At 46.1% G+C, this 18,483-nt stretch overlaps 1 non-coding gene across 1 annotated transcript; it reads left to right on the top strand.

The window, feature by feature from the left end:
• Window positions 1-15,595: 15,595 nt before the first annotated feature.
• Window positions 15,596-15,702, top strand: LOC119808620. The gene has a single exon (XR_005284529.1). It is a non-coding gene; the product is annotated as a U6 spliceosomal RNA (small nuclear RNA).
• Window positions 15,703-18,483: the final 2,781 nt, after the last annotated feature.

Below are 18,483 nucleotides of genomic sequence, written 5' to 3'. Positions count from 1 at the left end.
ATCATGAGCCATGAATAAAAAAACCACTAACGGACGGGATGTGTTTGCAAAGCCAACACCCACGTGCTCCCGCGTCTTCCCAAGGATCTTTCTCCCAGCCTTCAAGCTTTAGCCTATAGTAAAATATCAGTCTGGAACCCCAAATCCGCATAACGACAGTGGGGCTGAGAGCACAGAGAGAAGGAATTCTGTTCCCAGGATTGGCTCCTGACTCTAGCTCCAGATCTGAAGAAAACCCTCTCCTTCCTCCAAACACATGCAATACATACTCTTATACATATACATACATACACACGTATACATAAATTTTTTTTAAATTTTATGTGCATTGGTGTTTTGCCTATGTGAGGGTGTTGGGTCCCTTAGAACTGGAGTTGAAGACAGTTGTGAGCTGCCATGTGGGTTCTGGGAATTGAACCCAGGTCCTGGAAGAGCAGCCAGTGCTCTTAACCACTGAGCCATCCCTCCCCAGCCGCAATTTAGAATTTTTTTTAAATGTATGTTCTCACATGGGACAAGACATTCCATTCTTAGATTTCTCCTCTGCATTCCTGGTGGCATAAAAATCAAACAGTCTCACATGTTAACTTACTTAGCAAGTGCAGGTTTCATCTTGTGTGCCACAGGAGAAAGAACACGGGGCTGATGAGCCGAGTCAGCAGGCAAAGGCCGTGGAAACCTAAGTTCGATGTCTGGGCCCCACCCGAAAGGAGTGCGGCACTCCCACAACTTGCTCCTGGCCTCCACACACAGACACACACCTCAGTGGAACCTTAAAGATAGAAATCAAAATAAAGCTACGATGACCTGGACAGGTTGTGGCACCTCAGGTGTTCGCTTGCTTGCTTACTTTGGTAGGGCTGGGGCCTGACACCACAGCCTCATTCCTGCTGGGCGAGCTCTGTACCACTGGGCCCACTAGTGATCTTCCTCGGACTTCTCCGGTGCAAGTCTCCGAAGCACTTCCTCAGGAAGAGTAGCTGAGAGCAGATCATCCGGTCCAAGGTGCTGGAGAGCAAACAGTAGTAAGCCTTCAACTCGAGCACAGGTGGCCTGGGCTCCTGTCTGGGACTCACAGAGATGGTTAGAGCCCAGTGCCAGAGAATTTGCTTCTTAACCAGATTCAGCTGGGCTGAGCTGCGGCTTCCAATTTGCATAGCAAAGAAGTTAGCCAGGTCCTGTTGATAAAGTCTTTTGGAAACTATGCCGGAAAAACTACTTGATTGAAGTATTAAAAAATGATCTAACCATCCTGCTGGGGTTGTGCTCATACGATCCCGGCCTTGTGGGAGGTGGTGGAGGCAGAGGCAGGAGGATTCCTACAAAGTCAAAGCCAGTCGGTTTAGTTCCAAGCCGCCTGAGGGCACACAGTAAAGGACCTTGTCTTAAAGAAAAAACTGGCAGTAGTGGATCGTGACTTTAATCTCGGCACTCGGGAGCCAGAAGCAGGCAGATCTCTTAGAGTTTGAAGCCAGCCTGCTCTACAGAGCGAGTTCCAGAAAAACCAAAAAGAAGCAACAAAACAAGAGTTGTGGGAATTTGAGGAAGCTCTCTTGAGTTTGAGGCCAGCCTGGTCTATACATTGAGCTCCTAGTCTATCCTATCTCAGAAAAAAAAGAAAAAAGAAAGCAAACAAAGGCTCCTGATCATCCTGGGCCACTTACTGAGAGACCTATGTGGAGTCTCTTTTTTGGGGGGAGGGGAGAAGGGGTTCGAGGCAGGGTTTCTCTGTAGTTTTAGAGCCTGTCCTGGAGCTAGCTCTTGTAGACCAGACTGGCCTTGAACTCACAGAGATCCGCCTGCCTCTGCCTCCCGAGTGCTGGGATTAAAGGCGTACACCACCACCGCCAGGCTCGTTGTGTCTCTTTTTTAAAAAGTTGCAGTGGGTTGTTGTTGCATGACTTAATCTTAGCTCTTTGGAGGCAGAGGCAGGAAGATCTCTAGAGTTTGAGGCCAGCCTGCGATGCATACTGAGTTTCTGGACAGCCAAGACTACACAGAGTCTTGAACAACAAAAGAGATATATTATTAAATGTGTCATCTATGAAACAATTCACAATTACATGTGCTTAAATTCCATGCTCTATATATGGTATATACTGCCATAAACTGTCAGCTTACTTAAGAGTGTATAACATACACGCTTATTCCCTAGCATCACAAGGCAAACAGCTCCAAAGATGAGACAGGCAAAGAAAACGTCCTAATCAGCTTGATTAGGGACTAATTGGCAGCTAGAGGAGAATGGTGTGCTCATTTGAGAACGTTTAAATCCGTTCACCCATCACTAGCCACCTCCGAGAATGTAATAAAACAAAATCCCTGATACTTCAGGAAACCAAGAGGGACTCTAGATAAAATTTCCAGTCTTTTTTTTTTTCTTTTTAGGCTTTTTTGAGACAGGGTTTCTCTGTAGCTTTGGTGAACTCACAGAGATTCACCTGTCTCTGCCTCCGCGAGTGCTGGGATTAAAGGCGTGGGCTCCCACTGCCCAGCCTTTTTTTTTTTTTTTCCTTTTTGGTGCAGGCCTGGTTTAGAATTCGCAGAGATTCCCCCCCCCCCCCCCCCCCCCCGCCGCCTCTGCCTCCCTTGAACGGGAATTAATGGTGGAGGCCACCGTACCTAGCCAAAATTTCTTTGGTTTTTTTTTTTTGTACAGGATTAGTGTTTAGGGCAGATCAGAGGAAGAGTTTATCCGACAGCATTTGCCTTTAACTCAAGTGGACCCTTTAATCACTGCTTCATTAGCATTAAAATAGCCTGGAGGGTTGGCTTACTTGAGGTTTAAAAGACCTTCCACCTGCTCACTTCGCCTCTGCTTGTGAATCTTCTCCAAAACTATCCCGTTTTATTTGGCGCTAACTTTCAAGGCTTCTGCTCACCACCATGGCAGAGCCATCAGAGTTCGACCCATCAGAGGAGGTGTTCGACCCACTCGTGGACTCGGCATCTTCTCAGACGGATGAACAAGACTCCTCGGATGATTCGGGTAGGCCAGCCTTTTGGCCCGGGGTTTGGGGAAGTCAGTAGGCATCCACCCTTTCTCATCTTGCCAAGGTGGGCAGGTGGCTAGTACCTGGGACCCCCAGCACTTGTAGATGGGAGACCAGGAGTTGCAGGCAAGTTAGTAGCCAGTATGGGTTACTGGACCCTGCCGTGGGAGACTCTGGGTCTCTGTGTAGCTCTGGCTGGCCTAGAACTCTTGATGTAAACCAAAGGTGTGGGCAGGTTTCCGTGCTTTCTTTTGTTGCTGCTTTGTTTCAGCACAGAAATTCTTTTTGTTTAGTTGAGACAGGGTCTCACTATTGTAGTACTGGGTATATACGCCGGGACTCTTAAATATTTAATTTTTACTCTGAGTGCGTTGATGTTTTTTGTTTTTATGTGTGTCTGGTTGGAGGGTGTTGGATCTCCTGCACTGAGGTAACCATGTGGGCGCAGAGAATTGAACCTGGGTCCTCTGGTAGCGCAGCCAGTTTTCCTACCCGCCGAGCCATCTCCAGCCCCGTCCTGGATCTTTTTTTGTAGCCTAACCTGGCCTCAAACTGGATCCTAGTGCACCGGTCTCGGCCTCTAGAGTGCGCTAGGATTAAACACGGCTCTGCTGCAGGCTTATATTTTAAACACTTGGTTTAATCTCTTGGTTTTCGAAATTGGGTTTCTCCGTACCCCTGGGTGTCCCAGCACTAACTGTAGACCAGGCTGACCTCAACTCCGACCCGCCTGCCTCTGCCTCCTGCGTGCTGGAACTAAAGGTGTGTGCTACAGCCCAGCTACACAGGAATCTAAAATTTTACTTGAACGTGAACTTTTTCTTATTCTTAACCATTTTCTGGGAGCGGCTTTTCAGCTAAATTTCCATTTCTGGTGAATGGCTTAACAGGGGAAATAGCCCAGGATGGCTGAGCCACACGTTCAGTGCTGGTGGTGGTGAGAGGGGGCGGCTGGCTGCAGGTGTAGCTCCTGCGCCTGAGGACCTCCAGGTTTGCCTTCAGGCCCTCAGGCTATGGGCGTTGTTCAGGAGGAGCCTTTCCTTGCTCTTCTAGATCCTCCCACACACGAGCTGAGAGGAAAAGAAATGTTTGCCCTGGATGTGTCTGCCCTACCTGACAGTTAACATGTGGCCTCCTGGGGTACCTGTATGTTTAGAAGCTATATTTTTGAGACTGTTGCCCCTACTGGCCTAAAACTCCCTGTGTTTAGGCCAGGTTATACCAAGTTCTGTCAATAACCCTGTCTGTCCCAAACCTGGAAATGAGATGAGCTACCATGGTGTGACTCAAACTTGATGACCCTTGTGGCGAGTCTGTCCTCTGGGTGTGAATGATTTGGATGGGAAGAACAGGATTGGCTTGCCACAGAGTCCAACAGGAAGCATGGGACAACTCAAACTAGATTTAGGTGGAAAGTTAACCAGTTCCTGAAGAGTTCTGGAGCCCCGCGTGGGCAAGCCTGGAGGGCCAAGCCATATTCCCAGAATAATTGGCTTGTGGTGCAGAGTCTCTCCAAGTGTGAGTTCCTGCCCTTGAACGCAGGTCTCAGAACTTCTGGACCTAGAAACGGACAGTTGGACCCCTGGAACAATGTCGTATACGGAACAGCACATGGTAAGAAGTCGGTGATCGCTACACAAACGCTAGGGTATCTATCTGCCTGGGGTTTATGACCGCATGCCCTGCGCACATGTAATACTTTCGGTTGGCGCCTTGAGCAGAGTGTCTGCTCGGGGTATTGCTTTGGAGCGTGGTGCACCTCACACTAACGGCTCTTCACCTTCTGCTGTAGGAATCTCCCAGCCAGAAAACTTAGTAAAGGATATGAAAAAACTGGCCATTGACCCCAGTGCCAAGAAGCCTCCTGCTTCCCTGGCAGGACTTAAACTTGGGCGCGGCCGGCGCGGCCGCCGCAGCCGCAGCCGCATCCTCCGCCGCGCAATAAAGATGAGAATGGTCGAGAACAAAAGTGAGAAAATCTTGAGGGAGGTCCAAAGTGCCTTTCCCAAGAGAAGAGTCCGCACATTACTGTCTGTGCAGAACAATCCTGTCGCGAAGATGAAGCGATTAATGCGGGTGAGTTGCGTTTGTGGACAGGGCTATTTATTAGAGAGCAATGGTCACCTCTGGGGCGTGACACCTGAATTCCCACATCAGTCTAGACTTAGAGACAAGCTAGTGGCTATACAGTCTCAGGCCAGCCTGGGCTATCTGCAATTGAGCAGGGGTAAACAGTCAGTGGAGCCTCATTGTAGCCCAGGCTGGCCTCCAATTCAATCTACAAACTTGCCCCTCATCCTCCAGTGCTTGGATTACAGGGTTTTGGGCTACCTTACCAGGCTAACTTAGACTGGATCTTAGAGCCACATAGCTGGCCTGTTACGGTGTAGACCAAAAACTTGGGGGTGGTCCTCCTGTTTGTTTAACAGTGCTGCCAGGAGCAGGGTCTCACAGAGTAGGTGTTTTAACTTTGTCTTGGTAAAATTAAGTAATTTTGGTTTTGTTTTTTTCCCGTGAAGATTGAAAAGAAATTAAAAAGCTGCAATGATGGAAATGTGGTAACTAACTTTTTTCTTGCTAATACATGTTGCTGGGTTGGATGCCTGTTTTATTGTTTGGTTTGAAAAAGGTGTGGGTGGTGGTGGTGGTGATCAACCCTTAGGGTATCTGGTTATTGAGCCCAGTACTAACAGTTAAGGATTATGGTTCTTTGGGTTGCAATATCCTGATTAACCTATTGCATTATTCTTCCAGTTTGACGAAGCACAACCATTCAAATGCCTCTGTACTTTCTGCCTGTACAATGGCTGGGATCCTTCTGAGAATGCAAAAATTGGAAAAAAATAGGACCGTCAATTCAGGGCTAAGTTGTGTATTGCCCTTACGGCTGATAATGCCATGCAGCTGATGTAAAAGGGTTTGGTGTTGTTTTTAAGATTAAATTGCAATAGTGAGTTCTGTGATAGCTTTGTTCTTTTTCCTGGTGTTGGGTGACCTTTCCACATGTGTTACTATTACGTGATATATAGAATGGCAGTTTGAATGCATGTGCATGAATTTAATTTGACCTAAAGAATCAAGAGTGAGTCTCGGCTTACTCAAGTCTGGGGTTAAGTTCAATAACTTTCGAAAGACTGTCAGTAGAATTGGGGGTGTTGTGATTTAGAAGGTAATAACTGGAATAGATCTTTGGGTTTTCTCGTTCACAGACATTTGTAATAAAGGCAATCTTGTTTTTAGTAATAAGTATGGAGAACAAATTAAAGTAGATTACTAGAGCTTCCATTGGAGTTCATTTTTCATGTATTCATTTACTAGATGGATGTGTGGGCATGTACGTTCAACAGTGTGTGTAGAGGTCAGAATAACCGGTCACCATTTTTCATACTTGGTATTAATCTCAGGTTGTCAAGTCACCAGGCTTCTTGGCGGCAAGCACCTATTCACACTGAGCCATCTAGATGGCCCCTTGTTTTGTGTGTGTGTGTGTGTGTGTGTGTTTATGTTTCATGGTGACAATTGTCAGGTGTCAGTTTTCTCCTTGTGAATTTTGGGGATCAAACTTGTGTTACAGGAATATTAGCAACCTGTTTTAATATGCAGCCCTGGCTGACACTCATTCTGTAGACTGGGAAGGAAATTGAACAGAGATCTTTCCCATATATCTAGGGTCTTGGGGATTAGAGGTGTACAATCAACCCTGCTTACTGAGATAGGGTCTCCAAGAGAACTAGCTCATCTTCAACTACTGGTCTTGCCTCTAGCTCCAAGTTTTCTAACACAGTAATGTGTCAGATCTGCAAAAAATGGCTTCTCTTGTTTTTCAAGACAAGGGTTTCTCTTGTGTAGCCCTGGCTGTCCTGGAACTTGCTCTGTAGACCAGGCTGGCCTTGAACTCACAGATCACCTGCCTCTGCCTCTGCTGAGATTAAAGGCATACACCACTACTTCCTGGCTTACCAATAAATTCTCAGGTACAGGTATGTGGCGTTGTATTGTGACTGTCATCAGAAGACAACCAAAGTACAGTATTTTCACGCTTTAACTTCCTGCAAAAAATGTCAAGAAAGGAATTAGGAAGATGGCCCCAGGAACTTGATCAAAGTGAGTCTTATAGCTAAGGACAGCTAGGCATCTTGATTATAAACTCCTAGAGATTAGCTCTGTCCTCAGGTTAAAGCCACCACTTCAGATGTTACAAGCCCAGGGTTGTGACCTAAGCACCCAACTGAGCTGCTATGCGTCATAATCTCATAACCCCCTCTTCTGGAGGAGAGCTGACTGCTCGAGCAGCTCATAGCTCTTGAGTAAATTCTTAAGGATGTTGCAAAACTTGTAGATGAGCAGCCAGGTGGAAAAGACACACGGGGACAAAAGTCCAGGAGAAAGCTGCACTACCCCTTGCACTACCCCTGGGTAATGTTCTGCAACTTCAGACATGTGGAGGGTAGAGGACATCCTACTGGAGTTGTCTCCCTGACCCTATCAGGGTAGCAGGCTTGGTTAGCTCAACCCCTTCACCCACCAGCCAGCTCAGCTCAGAACTTACATCCTAGAGGATGGATTTCATCACTGACCATTAGTTGATAACCCTTGCAGCACCCAGAAATGTGTTTTTTTAAAGATTTATTTATTATGTATACAACATTCTGTCTACATGTATGCCCACACGCCAGAAGAGGGCGCCAGATCTCATTACAGATGGTTGTGAGCCACCATATGGTTGCTGGGAATTGAACTCAGGACCTCTGGAAGAGCAGCTGGTGCTCTTAACCACTGAGCCATCTCTCCAGCCCCCAGAAATGGTTTTAACTTTAAGTCTTCATTTCCTAAATTGACCTTGAACTTCTGATCTTCCCCTGTGTCTAATTGGGATTATAGTTCCAGGACTACTGAAATATGGGAAATTGTAGAGATGAGTTACTGGGAAGATTGCTCTATTGAACCATGTCTAACTGCAGTGCCTAAGTGAAGTATAATAGGTATGTAAGCCTAGGGGTGAACAGTCTAAGAGTCAATGTTTCCACGCATCCACTGGGGGCTGGACTATCCCTTGTAAATAGGGAAGCTACTGCACACAGGAAATGGCGAGTCAGAGCCCAATACAGTCAACAGTGTCACAGGAGGGAGTGTAAAAGAGAGCATGGGGTTTCAAGACCCCCATGTACACAGACTCGTGTGTGTGTGTGTTGTCAAAACCAGGCTCGCAAGTGGTTCAGGCAGACATGCAGGCAGAACACTGTACAAAAGGCCATGCTGATGACGGCTAAGGGGCAGTTTTCGCCTGTTGGTATCCAGAAAGGAGGGCAGAATGGTTAGCACTAGTTAGAGACCCAGAGGATTGGTTCCAACAAATGACCAAAGCTCCACACGGAAGGACATGTTTCAGGAATACTGACATTGCCAGTTTCATCTGTAGGTGTTAATTCTACCCAGAATAGTCCACGTCAGCATGGGGAGGAAAGCGGAGCCGTCATGGATACCAAAGCCATCTTAAACATTTTTTTTTGTTTGTTTGAATTTAAGTTGCTGGCTAGTAAAAACAACCGTCTTGTTTTGGCTGCAATCACATTAAATTTATAGAAGGAATTTAATATTTATGAGCACGGGTGAGCAAGGTGTTTTCCATATTGCATTGTGAGGGCTACAGGTAAGAACTGTCTTATTACTAATTGTATTGCTTCTATTTGCATCATTATTAAAGCTCTTGACTCTAAAGAGTTAGCTGGAGATGGCCACTGTGATGCTCTGAGCCCCGTGGCTTTCACGCCTGAGTAAGCAACATTACTATGGTCCTACAGTTCTTTGGGTTTGAGACTCAGGGAGAGTACTTAAGGTTTCCAGCTCTCAGAAACTGTCACCCACGCTGCGGGGGGGGGGGGGGGGGCAGGGGGGAGTGCCCCCTGGGCTTTTGATAATGAAGCCATCTCTGCGTTATTTCTGATGCTAAAGTAACCTTTCCCATACTCCTGTAAGTAACTCTGATAAAACTCATTGATTTACTGAGTTGGACTTCTGGTCTACCTGCAGTTCCCGAACTGCAGTAAGTAGACATTTGCTCTTGTCATTTTAGGAATAAAGTCTCAGAACACTGTAGCCCTGTCTCGCCTGGAACTCACTCTGTAGACCAGGCTGACCTCAGACAGAATCTGCTTGCCTCTGTCTCCAAAGTGCTGGGATTAAATGTGTGCCACAGGGGGTGGGAGAGGTTCTGAGTGGTGGTTACTTATTTCTTTCCATAGGACCCAGATTTGATCCCTATCACCTGGGTGTGTGGCATGCACACACCTTTAATCCCAGCACTTGGGAGGCAGAGGCAGGCGGATCTCTAGCCAGGCTAGTCTATATAGTGTGTTTCAGGACAGCCGGGGCTATGTAGAGAGAACCTGTCTCAAAAAAAAAAATTTAATGAACTCGGTCCAAGTTATGTTTGACCTGTAAGTCAACTGAGCCAAGTCACTGTTCTTGGCAGGTTATTTTTTCTTCATGAACTCCCTTTATTGTGTGAAGTATTTCCATTTCATTTTTTAACAGGCTATATAATGTGCGTGTGTGGGGGGGTGTTTCTGTATGTAACCTAGTCTACGGGCCCAGTCAAGTCAGGAAGAGAGCAGATAAAAGCGTGTGTGTCCTGCCTGTGCACCGTGGTATGTGTGCCTGTGGAGGTCAGAAGACAATTTGAGGAGTTGGTTTCTCTTGGATCTCGCTTTCAATGAACTTTTTCCAGTGGTTAAATGTGGGCAATGGCCATAGGCATTTCTTTGGCTGTAGTTTTCCCCAAATACTGGCTTGCTGACACCTATGGGTTTTGGTGATGTCTTCAGGAAGAATTTGGTCAGAGTGGCTGGCCTGTGCGCTTTTGGCACCAAATTCCCTTTAGTTTACAAATATTATTTCAATACTCTTCCCCAAGCATGGCTTTGAAATTTAATTACTCACTTTTGCATAGTGGATATGGAACCCAGAGTCTTGTACACACTAGACAAGCACACTCTACCACTTAGGGAATCTCAGAACATTTTATTTATTTAGACAGATTCTCTTATAGCCCAAGCTGGCCTATGTAGCTGAGGATGATCTTGAACTCCTAGTCTTGCTGCCTCCACCCCCACATGCTGGGTCCACTAGCCTCACACACGGGAAGTAGTTCTGCTTTTTCCTTAGGATCCAAACAAGTTCCTTCCGTCAGGTCCCTTTCATTCCCTTGCATTTATTGACTGAAGTAACCAAGCCAGTTTTTTGACAAAGCTCAGTATACTCCGAATTAGTCCAATTTCATCTGTTAAGTAACTCTGAGGCTGTCTAGAGGTGTTAGTTAATTAAACAATTAAAAGGCAGGAAAGAAGAATTAGCAGCCAGCAGCAGTGGTGGTGGTGGCGGTGGCGCACGCCTTTGATCCCAGCACAGACAGAGGCAGGCGGATCTCTGAGATAGAGAGGCCAGCCTGGTCTACAGAGAGAGTTCCAGGACAGCCAGAGCTACACAGGAAAACCCAGTCTTGGAAACTCCTCAACACCCTCCCCATGGGGAAAAAAAAGTTACCCGAAGTCTTGGAGACCCATTTTATGATACCTGGAACCAGAGTCCCCTGTTGAGATTCTTACTTTCATTACTGAAGGAATTTACAGAATGGTCAAAACAGCCAGCGGCTTCAGGACAATTTATTAGAGTTTAAAAGGTAAAACAACAAAACCCAGATTAGACAGGCTGTAAATCCTGCAGGCACCAGGAAGCCAGTTGGAGAATGGAAGACAAAGCAAGAGCCATGCAGCTGAGGCAGGGCGCCCCCAGGGTGGCTGGGTGGGCTAGGGTGGGGTGAGGGGGTCAGAATTCTGAAAATGAAGAACCCACCTTCCTAGGGATGGTCCTCTTTGGGCTGGCACAGGGCCTCTCCAGGTAGAGTTCGTTCTTGCTTGTCTCCAGTGTTTTTTGTAAACAGATTGTTAAAAGCCTGGGACTCGCCTTTAATTCCAGCAGAGAGGCAGGCAGATAGGAGTTTGAGGCCAGCCTGGTCTACAAAGAGAGTTTCAGTATAGCTAGAGCTACACAGAGAAACCCTGTCTGGAATAATAAAAATTGGCTGGGTGGTGGTGTCACATGTCTTTAATCCCAGCACTCGGGAGGCGGAGGCAGGCGTGTATCTCTGAGTTCGAGGCCAGCCTGGTCTACAAGAGCTAGTTCCAGGACAGGCTCTAAAGCTACAGAGAAACCCTGTCTCAAAAAACAACAAAATAAAAAAAAAAATATTAAAAAATAAACCAAACAAAACTGAGCTGATGACTGTTTTGTTATTTGTGGGTGTAGAGGGGCAAAATTTGTGACAATGAGCTTCCTGTGACACGGGGCAACACACGGACAGTGTCGGTCATCAAGATCCCAGACAGGCAGTGATGAAGTTTGGTTTTTTAAGATTTATTATGTATACAGTGTTCTGTCTGCAGGCCAGAATGGGGCTCCAGATCTCATTACAGATTGAAATACCGTGGTTGCTGGTCAGGACCTTTGAAGAGCCGCCAGTGCTCTTAAATGTTGACCCATCTCTCCAGACCCGAAGTTTGGTATTCTAAGGCCCCAGATATGACACTTTAGCATTTGAGAGAAAGTAGGACCGTTTGCATTTTTCTCGCCTATTTTAGACTGAAAATCAGGGCTTTTAGGGATTCTCTGCAGTTGTGTGAAGAGAACAGACACACGGAAGACACTATGAGCCAACAGGGCTCACCGAGCTGTTGATTGCCATTTGATCACGTGTCTTCCATCCTGAGTCATACTTCAGTCGGTTTGTGTTTTAAACAGTCTTACTATGTAACTCTGGCTGTCCAAAACAAGCTACATAGACCATAGAACTCACAGAGATCCACCTGCCTCTGCCTCCAGAGTGTGCAGGGAATAAAGGCGTGCGAGACTACACCTGGATGTGGGTAGTTTCTTAGGGTTTCTATTGTGAAGAGACACCGTGGCCCTGGCAACTCTATAAAGGAAAATGTTTACTTGGGTACCTTCCAAGTCCTGGGGTTAAAGGTGTGTGCCTGCTGTTGTCCTGAATCGTGGGGGACCCACAGGACCTGTCCCTTCAGAGCTGCAGCAGCTCATAGATGGAGAAGATGTTCAGGTGGGCCAAACATCAAATCCCGGGATCTCATACTGGGTGGTAGATGAGTTGGCTAGGCCACCAGCTCTCGTAGCCATGCCACCGGGGCCAGCTTTCCCACTGGCCGAGTGGGTGTCAGTACCAACCCCTGTAATGTCTTGTGAGCCATTGGATTCACCTACTGGCAAATCTATATCCGCATCACCACCTGCATGTCTGATGTCTCAGAGAAACAGTCAAATTAGCCCTGTCTTCATCTGAATCACCTTCCCAGTCTTCCCAGTGATTGACATCATCCACAGCGGACCAATTTTGTCCTTTTCTTTGTGACCCCACACAATTGGCCAGGCTCTCCTTTGAGCAAACAGCATAGAATCAGTTTATTCATTCTCTTATGCTTGGAATTGTTTGAATCAATATAATGAAAAAGATGTATTTTACTTAAATGCTTAAAATTATCACTTCCTCCAAAACAAAATTTAAATATTTTACTTATCTATTTTTATTTTGTGTGCATTGCTGTTTGGTCTGCACATTTGTCTGTGTGAGGGTGTCGGATCCACTGGAACTGGAGTTACAGACAGCTGGGAACTGCCATGTGGGTGCTGGGAATTGAATCTGGGTCCTCTGGAAGAGCAGCCAGTGCTCTTAACCACTGAGCCATCTCTCCAGCCCCCATAGTATGGGTTAGCTCCTGGCTGGCTGGTGGCACCCTTCTTTAATTCCAAACCTCTAAAGGCAGAGGCAGGCGGATCTCTGTGAGTTTGAGGCCAGCCTGGTCTATAAGTTTCAAGACGTCCAAGACACACAGAGAAAACCTGTCTCAAACCAAAGGGGGAAGAAAATTTACAAAAATTTCTTCACAATACAAATATACAAAATTCAATGTATATGTAGGGTTTTTTGTTTGTTTGTTTTTTTCTTTTTTGAGACAGGGTTTGTCTGTGTAGCCGTGGCTATCCTGGAATTTAACAGGTTGACCTTGAACTCACAGAGATCCACCTGCCTCTGGCTCCCTCTGCTGGGATTAAAGGTTTGTGCCACTATACCCAGCTTAGTTTTTCATATTTCTTATGTTTCTGTATTGCAGTTTGCACATTTGATTTCGATACCTTTTACTTCCAGTATCATTTATTGATGGTTTATGTATCCATTTAATATATATTTAATATATATTTAATATAAATTTATATATATATGGGAGTTTTGCCTACATGTATGTGTGTGTATCCCTTGCCTATCTGGTTCCAGAGAAGGCATGGATTACTGGAACTGGAGCTACATCTGGGTGCTGGGCATTGAGCCCAGGTCCTCTGGAAGATCAGCCAGTACTCCTCACCACTGAGCCATCTCTCTACTATCTCCCCCCCTTCTTAAAAACATGGCATCACGTAGCCCAGGATTGCCTCCGACTTCTAAAAAAATGATGACTGGCTTTGAACACCTCACCCAGGACCAGCAAGGAACACAGACATCCAGCACTCTGAGACACAGTTTTGTAGTACCCTTTCCAGCATGCTCCAGAGATCAGGCCATGAGCCAGTGTTTATGTAAGACAGGCAGTGTTGTCATGATGTTGCCTATATGGCCATCTTGGGGAGTTCTTTTCATCCCTGCCCTAAAAGGGATTTTCTCTGGAACTAAGCAAAACAAAACAAAAACAAATTGTGTGTTTGTGGGGGGCCATTGTTGTGTGAGAAAAGGATTTCTCTGTGTAGCCCTGGCTGTCCTGGAACTTGTTCTGTAGACCAGGCTGGCCTCGAACCCAGAGCTTCACCTGCCTCTGCCGCTCAAGTGTTGGAATTGAAAGCATGTGCTACCACCTCCTGAGATCACAGGTTGTTTTGGTTCCTTAGAACAGTTTTGTTTTAGCAAACAGTATTTACTGTCTAAGTGGCTGTTGGTGTTGGTCACTACGGGGAGAAGAACAGGCGTATGCTTTTTTTGTTCCTCAGAAAGAGGAAAGGGCAAGCAGGTTGGCGAAAACAGAAATCAGCAGTTTAATTGTAACTGTGTTAGGAAAATAAATCCCTCCCCACGCCGCCTCCCTCCCCCCCCCCCAAGAATGCCAGGTCATTGCAGACTGTTAGATTTTAGGAAGGGAGAGGAGATTTAAGAGAAGCTTGACTGCCCTTCTCAGGCGGTGGTCTTTAAACCCCAGCCTCAGTGTGGGGTGGGATTGGGTGAAGTGGAATGGGGATCTGAAAGCAGTTTCAAGTCTAGAAGGAGTTCTCTCCTCTTTAAACCTGGAGGCAAGAACTGAAGCAGAGACCACGGAGGAACGCTGCTTCCAACTTGGCTCTCCTGACTTGCTCAACTTCCTTTCTGATGCAGCCCAGGCCTGGTGTGGGAGGTCCTTCTGTATATGTGTTGCTTTTATTGGTTAATGAATAAAGAAGCTGCTTTCGGCCAATGGCTTAACAGAGTGTAGCCAGGCCAGAAAAGATAGAGAAGGTGGAGTCAGAGGAGAAAGACCTGAGATGCTAGCTGGAACCTTGCTGGTAGGCCACAAGCCTTGTGATAAAATATAAAAAAAAAAATAGAAATGGGTTAATTTAAGAGATAAGAGTGAGCTAGAAATATGCATAAGCTAATAAGCAAAGCAGTAATTTAATTAATACAGTTTTTGTGTGATTATTTTGGGTCTAAGCAGCTGCGAACGTACAAGCAGCCTCCTACAGGCCCATCTGGCCAAAGATGTCAGTCCTGCCCACAGTGGGCCGAGCCCTTCCAAATCGATTACATCATGGAAATGCCTCACAAACCAATCTGATGGAGGCGCTTCCTCAACTGAGAACTGAGGTTCCCTCTTCTCAGGTGTGTCAGGGTGACAACCAAGGTTGGCCATCATGCTGAGAAAGCCTCCAGGTATGGAAAGACCTCCCACGCTCATGGACTGGACGAATTAGTCTTTTTATCCAAAGTAATCTACAGATTCAACACAGTCCAGTAAAAATTCCAGGGCCGCTGGGTGAGGTGACACATGACTACTGCCAGCACTCAGGCAGATCTCTGTGATTTCAAGGCCAGTCTGGTTTACACAGGCGAGTTCCAGAACAGCCAGGGCTACATAGTGAGACCCTGTCTTGCAATTCTCTGTACTGGGTAATTTTATGTCAACTTGACATAAACTAAAGTCATCTGAGAGGAGGGAACCTCAATTAAGAAAATATCATGGCCGGGTGGAGGTGGCACACGTCTTTAATCCCAGCAGTCAGGGGAGGCAGAGGCAGGCGAATCTCAGCGAGTTTGAGGCCAGCCTGTTCTACAAATTGAGTTTCATGATAGCTAGGACTGTTACACAGAGAAACCCTGTCTCAAAAAAGAAAGAAGAGAGAGAGAGAAAGAGAGAGAGAGAGAGAGAGAGAGAGAGAGGACTCCATGAGATAGGATTGTAAACAAGCCTGTAGGGCATTTCCTTAATTAGTTATTGATGGGTAAGGGTCCAGCCCAGTGAGGGTGGTGCCACCCCTGGGCTGGTGATCTTGGATTCTATAAAAAAGCAGACTGAGTGCTCGCTTCAGCAGCACATATACTAAAATTGGAACGATACAGAGAAGATTAGCATGGCCCCTGCACAAGGATGACATGCAAATTTGTCAAGCGTTCCATATTTAAAAAAAAAAAAGCAGATTGAGCTGGGCTGTAGCGGTAGTGATACCTGCCTTTAATCCCAGCATTTGGGAGGCAGAGGCAGCACTCTGTGAGTTCGAGGCCAGCCTGGTCCACAGGAGCTAGTTCCAGGACAGCTAGGACTGTAATACAGAGAAACCTCGCCTTGTCTCAAAAAGACTGAGCAAGACAGTAAGCCGCACTCCAATGTGGCCTCTGCATCAGCTGCTGCCTCCAGGTTCCTGTCCTTTTTCAGGTCCTGTTCTGACTTCCTTCTATGATGAGCAGGGCTGTGGAAGCCAAATGAACCCTTTCTTCCCCAGGTTGCTTTGGTCACCACAGCAGTGATAACCCTGCCTGGGATATGCCACATCACCCACCCAGAAAAAACTCCAAGGCCATTTTTCACGTCTTCACAGATAGAGAAAACTTTTTTGTCTTTCAAGATTTTTTGTTGTTGTTGCTTTTGTTATTTTTTTTTCTTGGCTTTATTTTGTTTTGTTTTTTAATTGGTTTTTTTTGAGACAAGGTTTCTCTGTAGCTTTGGAGCCTGTCCTGGAACTAGCTCTTGTAGACCAGGCTGGTCTTTAACTCACCAAGATCCACCTGTTTCTGCCTCCCAAGTACTAGGATTAGAGGCGTGCATCACCACTGCCTGGCCAGAATGTCGGCTGCTGCTGCTGCTGCTGCTTCCTCCTCCTCCTCCTCCTCCTCCTCCTCCTCCTCCTCCTCCTCCTCCTCCTCCTTCTCTGTCTCTTTCTCTCTGTCTCTCTCTCTCTCTCTCTCTCTCTCTCTCTCCCTTCCTCCCTTCCTTCCTTTATTTTTTTTTTTGTTTGTTTGTTTCTTTTAAGACAGGGTTTCTCTGTGTAACAGTCCTAGCTGTCTGGGAACTAGTTATGTAGACCAGGTTGTCCTCAGACTCACAGAGATCCACCCACCCCTGCCTCTCAAGTGCTGGGATTAAAGGCGTGCGTCACCACCCAGCTCCAGAATGTATTCTTTAACAGTTCCTTCAGTGAGGACCTACAACCATAAACTTGCTTAGTGTGAAAATGTCTTAATTTTCCAATATCCTGAGTGATATTGTTAGATAAACATACATTTCAACTGAATCAAAATACTCTGTGTTTATATAGTTTATCTTTTAAAAAAAAGTCTGATTTTATGTTTATATTTGTCCAAATGGTCTGATACAGTAAGTATTCTACTTCCCCAAATATTGGTGAATCAAATGCTGATGGGACCACAGCCGCCGTGAGTGGCAATGCCATGCATAAATATTATCTTATAGGAAGAATGAAGGCCCATCCAGGAAAACCTCCTTCTAGCCAAAAGAATAGAATCTCTGGCCTTGGTGGGGACCTTGACACCTCAGTTGGTTGTGTCAATCACCTGGCTGAGGGACGACCTAGGAAGGCAGGCTCACCCTGAGTCAGTGGGCAGGTCAATCACCTAGCTAAGGGACTGACCTAGGCAGGCTCACCTTGAGTGGGACTAATGAACAGAAGAATAATTCTCCTTTAAAGAAACAGTCTACTCTTCCACAGGATTCTGAACCCCAGCACAGTCCCTAGGAGCCACCATGAGTTTTGCCTGGGACTGCCAGCCTTCTGAGACCAGAGTCAAAAGGGCACATTTCCTTTTTCTTTTTTTTGGGGGGGGGAGGGGTGGGGAGTGGAGGGTGCTGGCAAGAACTTAAGCCCTTCCTTTGTCCCTACCTCCATGCCAGCCTAAACACCTAAGAAAATTGCCCTTGATCTTCAATTTGAGTCCATTCTTAAGTTCTTTTATTAACTAGACTAAAGACCCCGAGCTCTGGCTTTCCTTGGATTCATCAAGGCATATATCTCCTTCCACCCACCCCAGTGGAACTGAAACCTTGTTCTGTGGTTCCTTCAGAAGTTTTGGCAGTAACTTTGGGATAATAATTGGTCACTCTAACTCCGCTCTGGAATCTTGTTGATGGAGGCGTTTGTTTGTTTTCCAGATGCTCAGACCCGAATAACCACTGCTTGGCCAATAGCTTAGGCTTCTTATTAAGTAACTCTTACATCTTAAACTAACCCATTTCTATTAATCTGTAAATCACCATGAGGTTGTGGCCTACCGGTAAAGTTTGGCTGGTGGCTGTCATCTTCCTCTTTCAGTAGCTACATGGCATCTCTCTCTGTTTTCCTTTTTTCCTGTACCTCTGCTTAGAATTCCCACCTTGCTCTATTCTGCGCTGCCATAGGTTCAAAGCAGCTTTTTTTTTTTAACCAATGGTAATAAAACATTCACAGCAAACAGAGGGAAATCCCACCTTAGAATCTTGCCAAATTGTTTTGATAAAAATAAAAATTATTGCCAGGCAGTGGTGAACTCGCCTTTAATCCCAGTACTCGGTAGGCAGAGGCAGGAGGAACTCTGTGAGTTTGAGGCCAGCCTGGTCTATAGATTGCGTTCCAGGGTAGCCAAAGCTGTTACACAGTAAAACCTTGTCTCAAAAATTCAATAAACAAATAAAAATTATTATAAAAACAAAGCAAAAGATGCCATCTGGGGAGCAAGATATGATCCTCTGTGCAATAATGGCTTCACTGTTGAGGCTCTGAATGGATTTAAGACATGCTTCATAGGAGCCTGGAGCGGTTAAGCATGGTTGACCATCTAGGCTGTGGAGGTGGTAGGCCCATGCTGGGAGCATATTTATGGTGAGTAAATAAACTGAGGCAGTAACCTGCCTTCTAAATGTCTTACGCTTATGTCCATAGACAAAAGCCCTTAGCCTTAACCAAAAAAGCCCCT

This window comes from Arvicola amphibius, chromosome 2, assembly GCF_903992535.2.
Source record: "Arvicola amphibius chromosome 2, mArvAmp1.2, whole genome shotgun sequence".
NCBI lineage: Eukaryota > Metazoa > Chordata > Mammalia > Rodentia > Cricetidae > Arvicola > Arvicola amphibius.
Note: the sequence above shows the minus strand (reverse complement) of the source record. Positions and strands in the feature narration are given on the sequence as shown.